Source organism: Bos grunniens, chromosome 5, assembly GCF_055505025.1.
Source record: "Bos grunniens cultivar Pamir isolate PY7600 chromosome 5, Bosgru_T2T1.0, whole genome shotgun sequence".
Taxonomy (NCBI): Eukaryota; Metazoa; Chordata; class Mammalia; order Artiodactyla; family Bovidae; genus Bos; species Bos grunniens.
Genome location: NC_141169.1, coordinates 87,210,218 through 87,231,479, shown reverse-complemented (window position 1 = coordinate 87,231,479; position 21,262 = coordinate 87,210,218). Strand labels below are relative to the sequence as shown.

Genomic DNA, 21,262 nt, shown 5'->3' with positions numbered 1-21,262 from the left:
CCAATTTTGGCTTTTAGTTCTAATATTAAATTTGTAGGTAGTTAAAAAAATGATAAGAATATAAAAATATTTCAATTTTATTTCCACAGTTTCATGAAATATTTAGCTGTAGATTCTCAGACTTATTTCTTCCTTAGAATACCTAAGCAAAGAAAAAATAAATTAAATAAGCATGTTTTGTTTTGACAAGCTAATGCCTATATGACAATACACTTAGATTTTTTTTTTTTTTTGTACTTGAGTCTGATTGAGAATGTTATCAGAGGTTAAAAATTAATGGCAAATATGTTTAGTGAAACATAAGACATATTTTCTTTTCATTAAATTTTTCATGGAAGTGGAATAGAGTTAAATTTTTTAATTAAAAAAAAAGTCTGGTATTTACAACTTGATTTGACCTTGAAAAACACTTTAATTTTTGTTCAACAAAGAGTGTTTATAAAATCATCCATTTATATTCTATACTACTGATACAGGAGACAGGAAAGTATGAACTAACTGCCACATCACTTCATTCATATGTATCACTGATTTTTAAATTTAAATGTACTACCAAATGAGAGGGCTCTAATCTCTGTTGAATGATGCTATTCTTCAGAAGTTTTGAAAGACCAATGTATTTAAATGCTGGATATATTCTGTGAAGATATAATACCAGAGTAGAAAAAAATAAAGGCTGTGGAATCAGACAAACACAAAATAAAACACTGATTCTGCTACTTACTAGCTGGGAGACTTACTTTAATCTCTATCTCAGTTCACTCATCTTTAAAGTGAGATGTAATATCCACCTGTAATACTTTGAGAATGAACTATGTTCTGCATGAAAAATGACTTACAGAGCATTTTGCTCAGAGTAGACACTCAATAAAAAATACTGCTGTTTCTTTCACTACCTTTAAAACTACAGTGTGACCCACCACCCTCAAAAACACAAAAACAACAGCAACAACACAAAAACTCAAAAATGACAATGCAGATTGCATTTTAAGAGTTAAACTGTAAAATCAACATTGGATACACAGTCTCCAATAGAAAAATGTTCCTGGTTGGGCATACTTAACAATAAACTGATCAAATGTGTTATCAAGTGTTAAAGAAAAACTTATTAGCAGAAGTCTTGATCAGCAGAACAACACCGTAAAGAAAGGAAATAGTAGTGGTTACGAAACACTGTTTAAAGGAGAAACAGACTGGGCCAGCACATTTCAGGTATCTTTAATTATTTCTGATCTCATTACTAAGGTTCTTTTGGGCTCCAAAATCACTGCAGATGGTGATTGCAGCCATGAAATTAAAAGACGCTCACTCCTTGGAAGGAAAGTTATGACCAACCTAGATAGCATATTCAAAAGCAGAGACATTACTTTGCCAACAAAGGTCCGTCTAGTCAAGGCTATGGTTTTCCCAGTGGTCATGTATGGATGTGAGAGTTGGACTGTGAAGAAAGCTGAGAGCCGAGGAATTGATGCTTTTGAACTGTGGTGTTGGAGAAGACTCTTCAGAGTCCCTTGGACTGCAAGGAGATCCAACCAGTCCATTCTGAAGGAGATCAGCCCTGGGATCTCTTTGGAAGGAATGATGCTAAAGCTGAAACTCCAGTACTTTGGCCACCTCATGCGAAGAGTTAACTCATTGGAAAAGACTCTGATGCTGGGAGGGATTGGGGGCAGGAGGAAAAGGGGATGACAAAGGACAGCTGGATGGCTCACCAACTCGATGGACATGAGTTTGGGTGAACTCCGGGAGTTGGTGATGGACAGGGAGGCCTGGCGTGCTGCGATTCATGGGGTCACAAAGAGTCGGACACGACTGAGCGACTGAACTGAACTGACCCCAAGTATACTCTAAGTATGGAGAAAGAGCAAGGGCCTGGGATTAACGGTTAGAAAAGACTGAGTCTCATTAGAAGTGGTGAAGTGAAAGCTACTCAGTCGTGTCTGACTCTGTGACCCCATGGACTATACAATCCATGGAATTCTCCAGGCAAGAATACTGGAGTGGGTAGCCTTTTCCTTCTCCAGGGGATCTTCCCAACCCAGGGATTGAACCCAGATCTCCCGCACTGCAGGCAGATTCTTTACCAGCTAAGCCACAAGGGAAGCACAAGAATACTGGAGTGGGTAATCTATCCCTTCTCCAATGGACCTTCCCAATCTAGAATTAAACCCTTTTCTCCTGCATTGCAGGCGGATTCTTTATCAACTGAGCTATCAGGGAAGCTGATAGCTGTCTCATTGGCAACACTTTTATCTATCCCCAAACTGACAGATTAAACTTTATATGATAACTCAACACTAGAGATATTTAACTCCCATTGTTTTGTTTCCATGCTCTCCTAGTAAACTGCTTTTTTAAAAAAATTCATTTATTTTAATTGATATTAAAATACGATATTATATTGGTTTCTGCCATACATCAACATGAATCAGCCATAGGGATATGTAGCTCCTTCCCTCTTGAACCTCCCTCCTACCTCTCACCTCAACCCACCCCTCTAGGTTGTCACAAAGCACTGAATTTGAGCTCCCTGTGTCCAAGCAAACTTCTGATTCCCATAAAGAGAATGAGGTGACAGAACATACTTAAATACACAAAGTCTTTGAGAAGTGATTTATCACATTAAATCAATAAAGAGACTTTTAATTATTTCTTGGTTTCACATGAAACTTGACTACAATTTTATTCATTTATTACACAAACCATATTATTTATGGTCTGTGTGGGATTACTATTCTTGCTGGAATTAACAAACTGGTATTTTGGTGCCTACCCCAGTCTTAAATACCGTCAGTCTCTCAACTGTCTGAAAACTTCAGTCTATTAGCAAGAGTCAGTTTCTGGGTTATCAAAAAGAAAAGTATATCAGATGGCTTATTTAATGGCCAGCTGGCTAGTTAATACAATTCTATGACTTTCAGAAGACATTACCTTTCTGCTGACTTCTACTTTATTAATATCATTATTAATAATGACTATGAAAATTAAAAGTCTTAAAGTAGAAAAAAGGTATATAAGGTAGATAGTTAAGATACTGCTATTTGCAAAACTTCTAGTTCTTCTGGTATCTAAACTATTTTTACACCTAATTGGACAAACAGTCTCTCCATATACATATCGTGTTATGGAGAAAAAATCATAAGGTCTAAAATACCAAAGAGCCATGGTGCTAAAAATCAACTGATTCTAAAATATTATATATTTTAGGTTTATTTCAATTCCATTTTTAGAGACTTATAGAATGTTCTTAAATGTGTTGGACTTACAAGAGTATTGTTATGTAGCTCAGGTAAAAGATTACTTAAAGAAGTTTTAAATTACTAGAATAATAATGACTATGGTTATAGTTTAGTAATAGGCTAGAAAATGAGATAGAAGCAAAACAAAATACATAAATTATGTTAAGAGCAAACAATCTGTTGGTTACATTATCTGTGTTTTATCTTCTAAAACTATTGATAACAAAATAACCAATATCATTAAATTCTTGATTTTTTTTTTTTTTTGTCTACCAAAGGGTTTTATTTTGGATAGATGAAAGTCTCAATTTTGAAAAAAGCATTAAGGAGGCATTGAAAATTTCCACGTCTTGTCTATCTGGGAAATGCAGGCTTCCAATTCCTGCAGCTCACACTACACGTCTATGTTACAGTGCAAGAACACCTTAGAACAACTTGAGGATCTAGGCTGGGGCATGCTCTACTATATTCATTCAGAGATGATTTTTGTCATTCCTGTGGTAAGTGCGAGATGGACAAGGAACAAAACTCAGACTTCAAAGAAAGTGACATGAGACTAACAATTACAATCTAGTGTAACACTAACTTCTAGAGTTAGTTTATAACTATACAGTTCATTTATAACTATAACAATGACTATTATAGTTTATAAAGTAGTCTTTAACTCACTTCTTTGTGCGTGGACAAGAAAATCTTCTTCAAAGAAGTGATGTCTAATTCCAGGACAGAAAGGAATCTTTATAGCATCAACAATTCTTTACTCATGGCTTACTATGTATAAGACTCTTATCTAATGGGAATAAAAAAATGCAGTTCGGGGTCTCTGCTTTAAAGAAATTATGAATTGTTTGTTGTTCAGTTACCAAGTTGTGTCCATTTTTTTGTGACCCCATGGACTGCGGCATGCCAGGCTTCCCTCTCCTTCACTATCTTCCAGAGTTTGCTCAAATTCACATTCTCAATTTTGAATACACATTGGAATTACATCAGTTCAGTTCAGTTGCTCAGTCATGTCTGACTCTTTGCGACCCCATGAACCACAGCACACCAGGCCTCTCTGTCCATCACCAACTCCTGGAGTCCACCCAAACCTATGCCCATTGAGTCAGTGATGCCATCCAACCATCTCATCCTCTGTCATCCCCTCTCCTCCTGCCCTCAATCTTTTCCAGCATCAGGGTCTTTTCAAATGAGTTGGCTCTTCACATCAGGTGGCCAAAATACAGGAGTTTCAGCTTCAGCATCAGTCCTTAGGACTGATTTCCTTTAGGATGGACTGGTTGGATCTCCTTGCAGTCCAAGGGACTCTCAAGAGTCTTCTCCAACACCATAGTTCAAAAGCATCAATTCTTCGGCTCTCAGCTTTCTTTATATTCCAACTCTCACATCCATACATGACCACTGGAAAAACCATAGCCTTGACTAGAAGGACTTTTGTTGACAAAGTAATGTCTCTGCTTTTGAATATGCTGTCTAGGTTGGTCATAACTTTCCTTCCAAGGAGTAAGTGTCTTTTAATTTCATGGCTACAATCACAATCTGCAGTGATTTACATAGAAAGGTTTAAAAACTACTGCTGCCTGAGTCTCACTGCCAGATATTCTGATGCTATTGGTTTTGGAATGCACACAGCTTATCAGAAATTTCTAAGGCTTCCAGGTGAGTCTAATGTGCAGTTAACAGGTGCTATTTGTGCAAGTCAGAATAATACCTCCCATCCAAGATGCCCAAACTCTAATCTCTGAAACCAGTGAATATGTTACCTTACAAGGCAAAAGGGACTTAGTAGATATAATTAGGGACTTGAGATAAGGAGATTTATTCTGGATATTGTGAGTGGACCCAAAGTAATCATAAAGGTCCTTATAAGGGAGGGAAACAGGAGCATCACAGTCAGAGAGAGTAATAGGAAGATACTATGCAGGACTTTGAAAATGGACTATGCAATCACAAGCCGGAGAACATACTCTAAAAAGCTATAAAAGGCCATGAAACAGATTTCCCCCAGAACCTCTAGACAGAATGGGCTTTGCCAACACCTTGACTATAAGACTTCTGACCTCTAGAAACGTTAAGTGAATACATTTGCATAGTTTAAGTCACTAAACTTCTGATAATTTGTTACAAAAGCCACAGAAAACTAATTCACCACTATTTGAAATATATTTTTTCACACTAGGGATTTTCTCAATCTGAAGTCCTCCTAACCCATTTACACACTTTCTTGTTCCTTCATCTCATTTAGTTTTCTGCTTCAACATCATTTCCAAGCATTTATCACTTGCGGTATTTTAATTATTTTCTTTGTTCATCTGTCTTCCTCACTGTAAGACTGAAGAAGGAAAACTTTAGTTTTGTCCATAGCTACTTTCCACAGCTACTTACTCAGGACTTAAAATCCTTTCTGAATATAGTGGTCTCTCAATCAATGTGTGTTTAATGAAATCTACTATTGAAAACTAGAAACTATCTTACTATTCTCTAACTGTAGATGGTTGTAAGATCCAGTCTTACAGGACATGTAGGCTTAGAAAATGCTCTAATGTCAGAAAAAAAGAAATCCAGCTCAGTGATAACACTGAATTTCTTTTTAATAATTCTATGTAGAGGATTTGGTAAACCTTGTTTATTCAGGTTTTAAGTACTTGTGGAAAAAAAACAAACAAACAAACCCTATAGCTCTTTCTAAAATGCAGTAAGTAAAATACTGTAAAAGTGAAGTAACTTTATAAAATGCTACAGCATTAATTATTAATAGGTCTGTTACTGAAGAATCTCATCTACTTACTGCTTTAAATTTAACTCTTGTCTGCTTAGCAAATGTTCTTTGCTGCAATTATTCTAGAAAATTATATGTACAAAGAAATTTGTGTACAGACCAAGCACAAAATGGAAGACTCAGATTGGGAAGTGCTTTCTGTGTATAATAGTTACCCTTTAAAGTTTCTGTTTTTCTCTAAACATTTTAACCTTTGACTAGTTAATTCAGAGATGAAGTCCTAGGAAGCAGTGCCTTCTACTGGTTATTCTTTTAGAATGATAATATTATTTATTTTAAGGTTTGCAGTTATGTATAAAAATATTTTTAAAAATCTAGAAAGAACAAACTAAAATCCCAGCTCTTATTAAAACCTGCCCCAACCACCATAAATGAAATGACTTTTCCCCACCTCAGATAGTATCATCAACTCTTGTTAATAGACCACTTAAAAAAACTGAACATCGGTATCACCTATGACATTGATTCAACAACTTAACTACTTTTCTTTTTCTTATTAGTATCTATTACTGGAAAATAAGATTTTAGTAAACACAGGTCTACTGATGATCATTTCATGTGATTTTTCCAAGCTGAACAAAAATCTTTCCAAATTGTTCTGTACTTTTCCCCTAAATAATATAATCTGCTATACTGAATGAGTTACAATTAGTTATGTAACCACATAATTCCTAGCACATAGTTGTCACTCAATGTATTTTTATATGTGTAAATGAATGGTCAGAGTGTCTATTTTGTGCTAGGCAAGTTACCTTTGTCTTACAGAGGAAACAGGTAACTTAGATACAAAGACACTTCTGGTTTACTTTTAAAGAAGTAGATGAAAATAGAAGACATATATTCAGTAATTTATTCATTCATTCACAGAAACACATTTATGGAAAGACTATCATGTGCCTACAGATAGCAACATCATTAAGAAATCAAGAAAGAATAATTTAAGGTAAATGATTTTTTATAAATATAAGTACTATGGAGGACTGGAGAAGGCAATGGCAACCCACTCCAGTACTCTTGCCTGTAAAATCCTATGGACGGAGGAACCTGGTAGGCTGCAGTTCATGGGGTCACGAAGAGTCAGACACGACTGAGCAACTTCACTTTCACTTTCATGCACTGGAGAAGGAAATGGCAACCCACTTGCCTGGAGAATCCCAGGGACGGCGGAGCCTGGTAGGCTGCCATCTATGGGGTTGCACAGAGTCGGACACGACTGAAGTGACTTAGCAGCAGCATGGACGATAGATAGTAGAGAGATACTGTCCTGCTTAAGGGCTTCCCTGGTGGTTCAATGGTTAAGAATCCGCCTGCAATGCAGGAGATGTTTGGGTCTAATCACTGGGTTGGGAAGATTCCCTGGAGGAGGGCATGACAACCCACTCTAGTATTCTTGCCTGGAGAACCCCAAAGACAGAGAAGTTTGGTGGGCTCCAGTCCATGGAGTCACAAAGAGTCAGACACAACTGAAGCGACTTAGCACACGTGCATGCCCTGCTTAAAATAATCAGGGAATGCTTCCTACAAATCAGAGGAACTCAACAGTGCAATGAAGGACAGATCAGGTGTACTTAGACACAGAGAAGAGGAGATTATAGATAGGAGAAATGACATCAGCAAATTAAAGAAATACACAAAATGATACGTGATAGTGAGTAGAACAGTTTGGTTCAAGTGGAAGATTCTATGAGGAGTAAAAGCAGATAAAGGTGAAAGGCAGGGACGAGATGATAATGATTCTGGTTAGATTCCAACAAGTGTGAATGGCTGTACCAAATGAGAGATTGATACTGGAGGTAGAAGGAAACTGGAGATGACTGCTGAACTACACAATAACATAATAAAAATTACATTCTAGGAAGGAAGTCCTTCAGAAATCAGTAACTGATAGAAGCTTGAGGGTGGAAACCAGAGAAGGGGGAATGATTGGGTGAGATAATTTAAAGATAAACAGATTCCTTGACTACAATTTACAGAATGATACTGCTAATAAGAAAAATACATATTTTAGAAAGAAGGCCAGCTTGGAGGAAAATATTAAATTCATTTTAAAAATAAATCTTTGTTGACTGGAGAATTTTAAAAGGAAATAGCAGATAATCAGAAAATGGAGGACTTCTGTGTAACTAAAGTTACTTTTGTGGAAGTAACTAAGTCACTTTAATCTTTAAAACACAGGTAGAGCATTGAACAATACTTGTAATTATTTGTCACTGATTTCTTCCACAATGTTCTGATTCGGTATTCTTATAAGTCTTGATCTATAAAAAATAAAACTGAGTCATAAAAATGGTTAATTATCTTTTGTTACACTACTTGGTCTTCACACTATAATAAACAGCAGTGCAAGAGCAAAGCTGTCTCTCCAAGAGAAAAACAGAAAATAGAGCAGTGGGAGGGGGAGAAAATCTAAATTTTGCACTCCATCCAACTTTGGGAGACCACTGTATGAAAAGGATAGAGCACAGAAGACAAATAAAGAGAAATCAAGTGATATGTGAAGAAATGTAATTATTCTCTAAATGATTTTACATAACTAAACATTCTGGGTATGAACTTTAAAAATTCTGGACCATGACATGTATCTAATTTAAAATCCATTGATTTTAAATGGAATCCATTGATTCCTCTCCTAAATACTCCCTTTTAATATCCATTCTCTCATGTTAAATTTTAAGCATGGCAGACAGAAAACATTTCAAAAATAACTGAAATATTTGAAAGGATGACTCCTCTTTTAAGGGAATAACAAACATGGAATATTACAAATACAATAAAGATTGGTAATCGTTCATATCCAAAGATTATATTAGTACTATTTTTCTAGAAGTTTTGCCTAGTTTTTCTACTAATTAAACTACTTGTTCAGGATATTTACCTTTACTTGTCTGGTTGCTTTTGTAACTAAGCTTGCTGTGAGAAGGTTATTCAAGATAAGGAATTAACCTCCATTGTTTTTTAAAGATTTTTTTTCTCAATAGGAATGTTTAACTATTCCACCTGGGGAATCAACATTGACGTTTAGTGTGAATGGACAGGTTTTTACTCCTGTCCACTTACCAATGAAAATACTAACACTCCTTATAAACATAGATTTGCATAAACTTAGCATGTCATTTCATTACAGAAAAAGATCAGTTTCATACTTTGTACCTATAAATCTCAACTACTGTTCTTCATATCTTATGGTATATTCTTTTTTCCCTCTTCCATGTTTTGAACATCTTCGTTTTCCTACTAGGTTTAGAGTCAGCTTTGTGTATACTCTGTAAATTCTATATAAAGTTTGTAACCAAGTCTGTCATATATATTAATAATATTCAAAAGTCTTTTAGATAGAAAAGGTATTTGTGATAAATATGTAGTCTTTCAAATGTTTACATTTTTCTTTTTTCTATAAATCCTCTTTGCCATCAGTTTCTCTTGCAAATCTGGCCAATCTATGTTCTCTACCCATTGCTGCCCATGTACAAAGAACACATTCATTACATTGTTATTTAGAAGCATGGACAAGTTCATCAGGTCCTGGCGTACACTATAAACAGAAGGAGATATACAGACTTCATAGAAACATAAGAACAGATGACACAGAGTAATATAGAAGTCTAGATTCCTTTGTAATCTTTACTATACATGTCACCAGAAACTCATTTCTACCAATGTTTTCAAACAAAATTTACCACAACACTGAAATCTGAAATCAAAAGCAATTTTTGAGCTACTGCTACTTAAGAATAAATTTATTCTGTTCTAAAATATAATTTGAATTTACAAAAAATTTAATAAATGTTACAAAAGTTTAAACTGTATTTAAAACTGTGTTAATGAAAAATGTCATAGTCACAAAGAACTTTCAAAGTGACCAAAGTGGATTCCCATGTTTACCTTGTCATATGTTTGGTCCTGAGATGCTCTCTGCATTGAGGCAAAGAAGCTCCTTATGCTATCCCTTCTTGCTGATAAGAAGAGCACCACTCTGAACTGTTTCTCCACCTTTCTGCTTTCTCCTTACTAGCATCTCTCTCTTACCGAATAGCTTTCCCCAGCCTGTCCAGTCAGAGAAAAAGGAAAGGATAAGAAGAGAAAAAAAATGAAGAGGTAGAGAGATTTCTGAGGAAAGTGTGGAAAAGAAAGAGAAAAATAATATGCAACAGAAGTTAGAGAGAAGGACTCAGAAACAGAACTTGATTCTTGTCAGTATCTGAAAGAAATGAGTTCTTCTTTACTCGTTGGACAAGTATATTTCAGAATTGAATAAACCAACCTAAAGTTTATAGCAAAATAAACTTTAAAATGTACATTTGTTTTTGTATTCTAAAAAAGAGAGACAAATACCAAAGGTAAACACTTAATAACAGTTTATGACAGAAAAATTCTAGGCTACAATGATTCAGAACTCAAAGTTTGATTCCTTTCCTACTTTCTTTTATGGTCTTACTAACTGTAATTACTAAAAACTGACTCCAAAGTTAGAACACATGTTATTAGATGAAGACCCCAAGAAAATTTTCTAAATAGAAGACTGATTTATTATGAGTAACGTAATAGCTGGGCTCTGGGGCCAAAACACCATATTATGCTTTAATTGTGCTATTTTAAAATTAAGTGCTTAAAACAAAAGTATTCCTGATAAGTAAAAAGCTATACATTTAAACTCTCTTCTAATCATTTTATAATGTTCTAATACTTAGAAAAAAATAGAGTTCAGTATAAGTCTGTTTAAGACTGAAAGAAATTTGTAAGGTGAACTTTTATGGATCTGAGGTACAGTTACTTTTGTAAAGACAAGAGGAAGTAAATGCTCTTATAGAATTCTAGATTCTTTAAAAAATTATCAAAAACTGTCATTTATAGCACAAGAATATGGTAATAAGAATTTTGTACTTTAAAAAGCCCTAACTTAGACTTATTCAATAATTGCTAAAATTCCGTTTCCTTACCTCAAAAATAGTAACACCTATATCTGAGCTATTAAACATTTGATTAGATTCTTTTTAATCATCAGATACACTAAATTTCAGCCAATCTGCTTAAAACAGGATAGAAAATGACTAAGACTTTTAAATGTTGAAATTTCTTTTACATTGTATGTAAAATGACCAAATTGATGAGTATGAAAGAAAAAAAAATACTAATTTGTTGTGATTTTTTAAATGTGTGTATTGTTGTACATTTGTCATTAATCAAAAACAGAAAAATAATGTTTAACTTTCAGCTACCTACAGTTTAAAAAATAAAGTCTTTTTGTTCTGATTATTTAAAAATTATTTGAAATAATCCAGCATCAAGATTTGTGGTTCAGAAACTTGTTATTAGAGTTAGAGAGGGTATACTTTTTAAGGAAATAAAAAGCTTTTTTCCATTTGAGCATGAGTTTTGCCTTTCTGACAGCTCTAAGTCCACAGGATGTGGAGGGATGATTTAAATTTTACATCAAAATTGTGACTGCACTAGACTTTTTTCCCCTTTCTCAAGGGAGGCATTGTTCTTGCCTTTCCATAACCAGGCGTGACAGCGCCAGACTGGAGTCACACGGCTGGTCTCTGAGTCAGCGTGAAAGTGCTCACCTCCTGAGTTTCCCCAGATGCTCGGCTCCTTATGAGTCTGAAAGCTGAGCACTGAGTAGCCACACGATCCATTCCTGGGATAGATAGAGGAGTGAACGGGAAAATCTAGGGATTTACAAAAACTCTCTCTTCCTACACACATTGTAAAACTCATTAATAAGAAGTAACAACAACAAAAAAAAGTACCATTTTTTAAAATCAAAAGTTGAGACAGATTGTTCAACAAGTAATTGTGTGCTTTGAGTTAAAGAAATAAGGAAAGTCTAAAAAATAAGAAGCCTGTTGAATTTTTCTGAGACACATGGTTGCCACATGTATAAATTTCGGGTTGTACTTAGCTGGACAGAATACTGAAAGAATAACATGGAGATGTATATCCATTCCCAATATCTCGAAGAAGGTAATCTTTAAAAGCTGTCTGTAGAATACCTGAGAAGGGCAATCTCTTTTGCTCTCTATCAGAACAACTGCTGTGAAACAGGGATTAATTCAATTCCTATTGTTCCATCCTTGACCTTGCAGAGAAGTCTGTGTCTCGTGTACTTAAGCAACCCTGTGTGTGTGAGAGAGACAGAAACAGAGAGAAAAAGAGAGATAGAAGAAGAAAGAGAAAGAAGAGAGAAAAGATATTTACTGATATTAACTGACATTAATACTCTTTTGTTTTTTAAATGGTACCTCTTTAACGATATGACAGGACCATGTTAATTTAATCATAACATACGCTAACAATTTTTCCTTGTTCTAGAATTCAAAACTATTTGGTTAAAAGTTGTATGTATTTTGAAGGAAAAAATAAAGAAGTATAAACAAACTCCTTCCAATTTGTTAACTCATAAAAATAAAGAAAAAGGCCAAAGGGAAAGTATTTCTAACCATTACTACTACAGGGAGTAGTACTAATCTCTCGATCACTAAAATAACGCCAGTTGATTGTTTTCATGTTTACCTCATGAGGATGTAAGACTGTCTACATATGTTCACATGTACATGTATATGTGTGTGTGTGTATAAGTATACACATATACATGTTTGCAATAACCTATTCACTATATCTATGATAGCCACAGTAAAAGAATACAGTTTTTCATTTATGAAGATAACTGGTTAGGTAAGGTGCACATGTCAAAAATAAAAATCAATTTGTTTTGAAGTAGGAAGGAATATCTGTTTAGGCTTAATGATATTGACAGCTCTGTAAAAAAAAACACGTCATTTATTTTAATGACTCGGTCATTTTGACTCTCCCAGGAGAATCTCTCTATGGCAGAATCGCAAGGATATATGGTTTTTTTCCCAAATAATATCATTAAGTACTTATTTTGAGCTTCCCTCTCTGTCTCCTTATTTGAGCTTCCTCTTAACAGTGTCCACCCCACTTTTGCTCTCTCTTCTCACATTACTGGCTATATCTAAATAAATAGCAAATTATTCTATAATCAAAAGTGACTTATTCTTAGCATGGTGTACATCTTGAAGTAAAATCTGTGGCATGTTTAATTTATTTAGGATCTAATAATGATGACAAAAATAATTAAGTAACCAGTCTAGTTTTAATTTCTTTTGTTTTCAAAGGTCATTGTGAAATCAAGCAAGTTAAGCCTTCAAAAGCAAACCTCTAGAGAATGGTGTGGGATTTTTTTTTTTCCCTAGCAGAGATGAGAAAGGAGGCTCATAGCTAAAAGTAGTACTGAATATCAGTGTCAGATTTGTTGAGAATGACTGTCTAAGAAGTCCAATGAAGAAAAATATTATGACCTCTACCCTCGTTGGAATCCAAATAACAAGAAAAAGTTTATGTGATTCTGCTCAATTCTGGTCAAATAAGAGCACTCACTCTCTTTTCCATACCCCATACAGACTTGACTTCAGCCTGTTTCTATAACAGCTGTTGAAAAAAATGAATAAATTGGAAAATATTTATATTCAAAAGAGACGGCAAAAAACACATATATAGTGCACAAATCCTTCCTACAACAACAGCTTCTGATGTGAGAGATAGGCATAATAGGCAAAACAAGTTTTCTGAACTTCCAGGCAAAATGAAGAATTTGGCGTAATAATCAAGAAAAGTCCAAAAGGAAGGTGCAGTGCCAAAGATGCTGAGCATCTATCAACCCAAACTCCAAAACAGCAGGATGCAGCTATGGCTGATGCTCTAAGAATGCTGAGCCTCTTCATTGGTCCCTTTCATGCCAAAGCTTCTTTGCTTGGATGAATATGAATTAAATCCATAAGCTTTCTTATTTTTCTAGCTTGACCTCTAAACTCATTTTACGTCTTAACTGTTTATCTTCTCCCCCCATTAATCTTTCTGGTTTTAGCACATTCTCTGTTGTTTTTAGGGGGAAAAATGCTTTAAAAGTATGATTCATACTGCCACTGTGGATGACTTTGGAATGTTAGCTCTTTTCTATAAATGGGTACAAACTATTCAGTAGGAACGTAAAGGCTACCAGTTTACTGCCTCTGAAATAAAAATTCAAAAGATATGGCATAAACTATAGAGAAGAAATTCATCAAACTCTTAGAAAGGTATGACTAGTATAAGACACAAGAAGTTTCCAGTATAAGGTTTACACTAGATTAAAAATTGGGCTAACAGTAACGTCACTAACAAATTCTGTCTTTAAAAAAAATTTTTGGAGAATGGCATTGAAACATGTAAAATATCATGTATGAAACGAGATGCCAGTCCAGGTTCGATGCACGATACTGGATGCTTGGGGCTAGTGCTCTGGGACGACCCAGAGGGATGGAATGGGGAGGGAGGAGGGAGGAGGGTTCAGGATGGGGAACACATGTATACCTGTGGTGGATTCATTTTGATATTTGGCAAAACTAATACAATTATGTAAAGTTTAAAAATTAAATAAAATTTAAAAATTTTTTTTAAAAATTTAGAGTATGTTATATAGATAAATTTTGAAATCAATACCTTTTCCTATTTGCTTTCTCTTTTCAGTCAATTCTATGGCTAAGTGTACACCATGTTAAATCTTCTTTAAAATACTATGTCTCTATAATAGAAATGTCTAATTATAGACTAAAATTTTAGTCAGTAAGATAGGTGAGCGCCTTTCAGTTTTGTTTATTAAAATTATACCTGGTAAGAAATTCTACTGATTAACACAATCAATTTTCTTATATCACCATAAAATCTTTATTACAAAAAAACAGAAAAGTTTTAGAAGTGTTCACTTTACAAATCCCTAAAAGAAAAACTAATCAAACAAAAGCAGACTTTCAAGGTGGAATCCTGCATAGGATCAGAGTGTTTACCATCTACCACTTTATAGGTGTTCTGCCATATATTATGCTGTTCTGTAGTATTTCCCACAAAGCTGAACAAAGGCCCAGCTGTATAAACCAGTCCTGTCAAAGAACACAGTTAAGGGATGGATAAAACAGGGAGGGGTGTCTAACATGTTGACCACTGTCTGAGCTTATGAGGATAAAGGAGCCTTGATGGAGAAAAGTAATCATCCATTGCTGTTTTTTTCTTTAACCTCATTACCACATGCTAGAACATTTTTTTCCACTACCCAAACACCCCCATTCCAATCACCCACAACTGAAAGACCTTTGTGTTCCAAAGGGGACAGAATCCTCCCCAGCCTTCTCTTCCCTCCTCTTTTTTTTTTTTTGTTTTGCTATTTTGTTGTTGTTTTTTTGCTGATGGCACGTTTATGGAGGCATGATCATTTAAAGACTTCTTAAAATACTAGTTTTCACTCCATGAAACCATCCACACACAGTTCCCTGAAAACATTTTTAACAGCTATATAAACTTACTTGTTTTGGATTCTTTTTTACCAAAATACTATCAATTGTTTTTAATTGCAAGATAGTTATTTCTGCTAAAGACTCTAGAAAATGACACACTCCTTTAAAAGACAGCACAGTGTATTTGAGATAAAATAAATGCTGAAGTCAAAGGTATGTATCTTACATTTTAAAGAATGGGTTTCCTTAGAATATGAAGGGAATTGGCTACGGGCACACTCAAGAGTGTGTAACAACTGTGAGAAATGCTTCTGAAGTTTGAAAGACATTTAGACTGAGCTAATTAATCCTTTCAAAACCTGGCTCTCACATGTCTAAGAACATCAAACCATGGGGCAGATTTTCCAGAGATTTAAATATGCATTTCCTATTTTCAGATTTGTCATTCCTACATACTATGCTGACATTATTTATAAAGGACTAAAGCCAAATCTCACTCAGAGCTACCGTTAACTGCACTAGTTCAAGAGTCAGAGAAACACATTAAAAGGCCAAGGAAATCCCTGGGCAAGAGCCACCAGAACCCAAAGAGAGAGAGCTGTATCATCTGTAAAGTTAGCTCTATCTCAGGATGTCCTCTGAGGTTGGGACAAATATTTGAATGTTATTAAATCCTCTATTTATCCATAGACTGCTGCAGCTTCAGTGCAAGGCTTCTTCACACTGCTCTGTTAATGATCTAAAAGGATTATCCTTTTTTATATGAGGTAAACTGTGATTCCTTCACCAATCTGTATACTTTTATATTTAACATGAAATGTATATTCAGAATACAAAACATAATTTTTAAAGAACTACAGTTGCTTTCAGAGCCCATCTCTTGCCACACCCATGGCTGGGGTAGGTACTAGAGAAATAGCCATGCATATACCAACTTGCTTCATGTGGCAGTCTATTTCCAGAAATAACTAAATAATCCCTTTCTAATAAATATTGGGTTCTTAAGAAACAAGCTGAGCATATTCAAGTGTATCAAAGACAACACCTTCACTGTCATAATGGCAGAAGAACAGTCATTCAGAAGAAAGTGGGGTACAGAGAAAAAAATATATACTCCATTGTAAGAGGGAGCAATGTATTAAAAATTCACTTCTTTACCATCTTGAACGTCTCAGCTTGCTTTTCTTTAATTTACTTACTAAACTCTTCAGAAACATTTGCAGATCATCTATCAGCTATTCACAACATGCACTAACATATTACTTTAAAAAAGAAAAATAAAACCACAAAAGACACCACAACTCTGTGACATCTTAAGAAAATTAATAGTAATTTAAATGATTATCATATATAAACCAAATTTCCTCAAATTCAATACGTTTTCCAAAGAGAATATTCTGATTATAATGTAACATGTCTTCATGTTTACAAACTTTTACCTAAATGAGCAACAGAACCTTAATCTGCTCAAGCTTGCTCTTTTTGCTTCCATCTCTTTGCATTCTAATGACTATAAATAACTTATTGATAAAAACTTATAATGATTCAAATCTCTATGGAAGTGATATTTAAAATAATGTATACTTGTTATATGAGCTTCCCTGGTGGCTCAGATGGTAAAGAATCTGCCTCCAATGTGGGAGATCAGGGCATTGTGTATTAGTCGCTCAGTCATGTCTGACTCTTTGTGACCCCATGGAACTGCAGCCTACCAGGCTCCTCTGTCCATGGGGATTGTCCAGGCAAGAATACTGGAGTGGGTTGCCGTGCCCTCTTCCATGGGATCTTCCTAATCCAGGGATCGAACTCATGTCTCTTATGTCTCCTGCACTGGCAAGTGGGTTCTTTACCACTAGAGCCACCATATATCATTGCAGAAAGCATTAAGAATAATAACACTATGAGTGGGAAATAAGATACTTTCTAGGACATACTTATTCACTTTCGTTTCAGAGAGGCATTGGATGACTCACTAATAGTGCGCTGATATGTACCAGTCACTGTGCTAGATACTTTAAATATACATTTTCTGGTCATCATAACAACTCTCTAACTACAGACTTAAATATAAGAGTTAAAATCATAAACCTATTAGAAGAAAACACAGGAAAAAAACTTGATGGCCTCAAGTTAGGCAATGATTTCTTAGATCTGATACCAAAGCATAAGAGACAAGAGAAAAAAAAAATAGATTCATTGTACTTCCTCAAAATTAGAAATTTTGTGCTGGACATGACAATAGGAAGAGAGTGAAAAGACAGCCCAAGGAATGGGAGAAAATACTGGCAAATTTTATATCTGATAAGGGAGCTGTATCTAGAATAAATGTATAAAGAATTCTAACAATTCCTGTATGTATATGTAAATACTGAAAGAACTATTAAACAATTCTTGCAATAAAAGGACATGTAATTCATTTTTAAGATGGATGAAAGATCTGAATATGCATTTCATCTAAGATGATATACAAATAATCCGTAAACATGTAACATGCTTAAAATTATTAGCCATTAGGTGAACATACACCAAAACCACAGTATAATACTTCTAATAATTCATTAAGATGCCTAAAATTAAGAAGACAGACAATAATAACTGTTGGCGAGAATGTGAATACATGGGAATCACCATAGGTTGTTCACAGGAATACAAAATTGTGTGATATCTTTGGAAAAGTTTGCCAATTTCTAAAAGGTTAAACATAGACGAAGAACATGACTCAGAAATTCACCTCCTAGGTATATACCCAAGAGAAATGAAACTACCTACACACAAAAACTTGCACACAAATGTGCACAGCAGTATTATTCATAATGGCCCCCAAACAGAACTACTGCCGATATTGCCAATTAATGACTGGAAAAACAAAACCTGGCATATCCATATGATGAAACAGTATTTGGTAATATAAAGGAATGAAGTAGTGATACATGCTACATCATGAATGAACCTTGAAAACATTATGCTAAGTGAAAGAAGCCAGTTTAAGAAAAGACACATATACTCTACTCAATGCTCTGTAATGGCCTGTGTGGGAAAAAAAAATCTAAAAAAAGAATGCATATATGTATATGTATAACTGGTACACTTTGCTGTACACCTGAAACTAACATTGTAAATCAACTATATTCCAATAAAAAATTTAAAAAAGATACATATGGTATGTTTATATTTGCATGAAATGTCAAGAGTAAGCAAATCCATTTATAAGGAGAGTAGATCAGTGGTTTTCTAGGATAGGGGTATGGTGGAGATGGAGGAGAATGGAGAGTCACTGCTAATGGGTACAAGATGGATTTTAGAATGAAGAAAATACAACTAAGTTGTGATAACTGAATAACTGTGAATATACCAGATATCACTGAATTGTACACTAAGTGGGACAGTGTAAATTATATCTCAAATAATTATATCTCAAATAATTTTTTTAAAACTCTACAAAACAGTTATTATGGACTCCATTTTACCTGTAGAAAATGACTCAGAGCTGTTACTTTAGTTGATAAAAGTCCTGCATTTAGAAAGTGGCTGAACTAGAATTTTGAGCTAAACCTCACCCAATTATTATCACATTTTCATTATGGAACACCTTTTTTATGAATAAATACAAATGTATACTCTAAAACTGAATTTTTCCCCAAAGAATTAGAAATATATTAATAATTTGTGTTGTTTTTATTGGAATGCAAGCTTTTATTGAACACTGTTCTTAGACAAAGACCAAGTAAATCTTTTGTCTTCTCCGTTTTTTCATTAGGTTATTTACTTTTTTTTTTAGCATCTTCTTTGCAATACCATTTTCTTGGAACCATGATAAGCAACTATATAATGACTGTTCTAAAAGTAAACATTGTACAGAATCACAGCTCATTCCTAATGTATACATAGGGCAGATGATATCCTGTTCTCCCAGGATATGTTCCCCGTGTTAGGTTATCAATTTCTTACTTTGAATATTACTGATTTCTCCATTTAAACGCTTAGAAAAATAATACATGTTATCATATTGCCAAGATAGTTCAGTCTGGAACAGTATGATCCAGAATTTCAGTCTTGTTCATACAAGTGAAACTTTGGGAAGGCAACTTAAGCTCCAGTTTATTTGAGGAAACTTCTAAAGGACTTGCAAGCTTTGTAAATAATTTGTGGAACAATCTCCAAAATAATTATCATTAATTGTTAAAATATGTGTTTCTTCCATCCTCAGAGTTCAAGATCATTTCATTTCCTATGAAATCAACTATTGTTGGTGCTAACTATATAATCTTTAAAAAAATTTTTTAAAATATATAGTCTTTTAAAAAATTACAGAGGGGGAGCAGAATGGATAAGTTGACTGCAAAAAACTTTTTATTAGTAGTTTGTTTCCACCAATATAAAAGTAACAGAAGATCCTCAATTATTAATATTCCATGATATATTCAATGTTTAGTGGTTTGAATTTATTAGGTCAATTCAACTTAGGTTTAGTTAAATAGATACTGATTTGACCAAACAAGCAACTTTAAACCAATTTAGAACTCAGAATTTCCTTGAAGTATATCTAGAAGCAGATATTTCAATTTTTATTTTTTATAATGGTATAGAAAATAAAATTAAATGGAAGAAGCACAGATATTGAGGTTATAATGAAAACTTCAAAATATGTAATAAAAACAGTAAATCATAAGAAATTATTAATTCCCAAGGATGAAGATATTTAATAATCAATTATGACTATCATTAATAATTAAAGTTGTTTTTAAAATCTGTCCTTATACTTCACGTCTATTCATTTTTATCTCTGTCCAAATTTAGAACAACTTTTTATTATACTAAGTGATCCACTTGAGAATTCTAGATTTAAATTCAAAAATCTCACATTTCTGTCTTTATCTCCAATACTCAGTACAGTTCAATCACTCAGTTGTGTCCAACTCTTTGCGACCCCATGGACTGCAGTACGCCAGGTTTCCCTGTCCATCACCAACTCCTGCAGTGTGCTCAAACTCATGCCCATTGTGTTGATGATGCCATTCAACCATCTCAACTTCTGTAGTCCCTTCTCCTCCTGCCTTCAATCTTGCCCAGCGTCAGGGTCTTTTCCAATGAGTCAGTTCTTCCCATCAGGTGGCCAAAGTAATGGAGCTTCAACTTCAGCATCGGTCCTTCCAATGAATATCTAGGGCTGATTTCCTTTAGGATGGACTGGTTTGAACTCCTTGCAGTCCAAGGGACTCTCAGGAATCTTCTCCAACACCACAGTTCAAAAGCATCAATTCTTCAGTGCTCAGATTTCTTTATGGTTCAACTCTTACACCCATACACGACTACTGGAAAAACCATAGCTTTGACTAGACGGACCTTTGTTGGCAAAGTAATGTCTCTGCTTTTTAATATGCTGTCTAGGTTGGTCATAACTTTTCTTCCAAGAAGCAAGTGTCTTTTAACTTCATGGCTGCAGTCGCCATCTGTGTGATTTTGGAGCCCCCCAAAATAAAGTCTGTCAGTGTTTCCACTGTTTCCCCATCTATTTGCCATGAAGTGACGGAACTGGATGCCATGATCTTAGTTTTCTGAATGTTGAGCTTTAAACCAATTTTTTCACTCTCCTCTTTCACTTTCATCAAGAGCCTCTTTAGTTCTTTGTTTTCTGCCGTAAGGTTGGTGTCATCTGCATACCTGAGGTTACTAATATTTCTCCTGGCAATTTTGATTCCAGCTTGTGCTTCATCCAGCCCAGCATTTCACACGATGTACTCTGCATATAAGTTAAATAAGCAAGGTGATAATATACAGCATTTGATGTACTCCTTTTCCAATTTGGAGCCAGTCTGTTGTCCCATGTCCGGTTCTAACTGTTGCTTCTTGACTTACATACAGATTTCTCAGGAGAAAGGTAAGGTGGTCTTGTGTTTCCATCTCTTTAAGAATTTTCCACAGTTTGTTTTGATCCACACAGTCAAAGGCATTAG

The 21,262-nt window shown here is 34.6% G+C and overlaps 1 protein-coding gene across 50 annotated transcripts in view; it reads right to left on the bottom strand.

Annotated features, from left to right (window-relative positions):
• Nucleotides 1-21,262, bottom strand: part of SOX5 (SRY-box transcription factor 5) — a 1,169,920-nt gene that overhangs the window by 406,612 nt on the left and 742,046 nt on the right. The gene's annotated exons all lie outside the window — the stretch shown is intronic.